Source organism: Sinocyclocheilus grahami, unplaced genomic scaffold (genome assembly GCF_001515645.1).
Source record: "Sinocyclocheilus grahami isolate Dianchi unplaced genomic scaffold, SAMN03320097.WGS_v1.1 scaffold891.1, whole genome shotgun sequence".
NCBI lineage: Eukaryota > Metazoa > Chordata > Actinopteri > Cypriniformes > Cyprinidae > Sinocyclocheilus > Sinocyclocheilus grahami.
The window spans coordinates 232837-234434 of NW_015506070.1; the positions used below are offsets into that span (position 1 = coordinate 232837).

A 1598-nucleotide genomic window follows, 5' to 3' on the forward strand; every position below is an offset into this window, starting at 1 on the left:
CAACACACACTGGCCCAGCTAACCAATCACAACACACACTGGCCCAGCTAACCAATCACAGCACATTTTGTATTTCAGAAGGCGGGCCTTCATTTGATACAGGAACTATTCGAGCCGTTCATGTCAGACTGGGGAGAGAGGTGTTGTAATAATGTAAAATATTTGGAAAATGTGTTTTTAGAACAACCTAGTATGAGAACCTGCTCTAGTACACCCCCAAAACAAAATCTAGACTTTGTAAAAGAGCATAATAGGACCCCTTTAAAATAACACTAACAGTATGTCATTATTATTAATACTACATTATTAATATTAATATTAATAAAGAGACAAAAATCACATTTAAAATATACATTCTATTTAATACTAAAAATATTTCAATTATTGTTTTTATATTATTTTGAAAAAATGTGATGAGACAATCTAATAATTTACGGGTGATTATGGGTGGTTGCTAGCACAGTTGCTGAGCTCCATACAAGTTTGAAATGAAAGTGAGTACCTAATGATAAACAAATGTATTGCTGTAAACAAAGAAATATGATTCCCATGCATACGCATTGCTTGAGGACACTGCTGCATTTTCATCCAGTCCCTCAATGTTTCGCTCTGTTTTCTATGGGAATGAAAGTGCAATCCAATTACAATCCAGTTACCATGGTTACTAATGTAGCCAACAGCAGCAGCCTCTCCATGAAATCAAACCGACTCGTGTTCTTCAACAAAGACTTTTTTTTGTGAGTTTCATATTTAAAGCTTCACCAAACATGACGGGCGAAACAAACAACAAAGACAGTGCTAGACAGGTATCGGTGACAATATGAGCACCTTACAACTGGACAAATGGCAGTTTTGAAGTCATTAATATGCATAAACATTAGTATGTAGAATATATACAATAAAAATGCATATTAATATGTATATCTTTTCTAATAAAAAAAACCATAAAATAATCAAATTAATGGGAAATTTTAGTGATTTAATATTTAAAGGATATTATTAATATCAAACAGGCCAAAACTGCACATTATTGTTTTTGTCCATCGTTTTATGACAACTGAATATGATCAATAATTAATTTTCCACTGTTTATAAAGTCATATTAAATACCACAAAATGCGGGAACTGATCAAATGCACACTACCGTTTGAATGAAGTCTCTTCTGCTCACAAAGGCTGCATTTATTTGATCAAAAATATTGTAAAAACAGTAAAAATGTGAAATATTATTACCATTTGAAATATCTGTTTTCTATTTGAATATATTGTAAAATATAATTTATTTCAATGATGCAAAGAATTTTGCAGTTTCTCCAGTCATCAGTGTCATATGATCCTTCAGTAATCATTCTAATATGCTGATTAATTGAGAAATGTTCTAACATCATGAATATATTTACGGTCACTTCTGATCAATTTAATGAATCCTTGCTGAATAAAAATACTAATTTCTTTAAAAAAAAAAATTTAACTAACCCCAAAATTTTGAAATGACAATATGCAAGTTGCTTTGGATAAAAACATCTGCCAATTGCATTAAGATCAAACGGCTTTTCCTCAAGTTAATCAATCAATGTTGGCTGTAATATCATAGAAGA

General features: G+C 31.2%; 1 protein-coding gene across 1 annotated transcript in view; it reads right to left on the reverse strand.

The window, feature by feature from the left end:
• The window catches only part of LOC107563837 (sodium-driven chloride bicarbonate exchanger-like), a 21980-nt gene that overhangs the window by 3037 nt on the left and 17345 nt on the right, over window positions 1-1598 (reverse strand). The window lies entirely within an intron of this gene.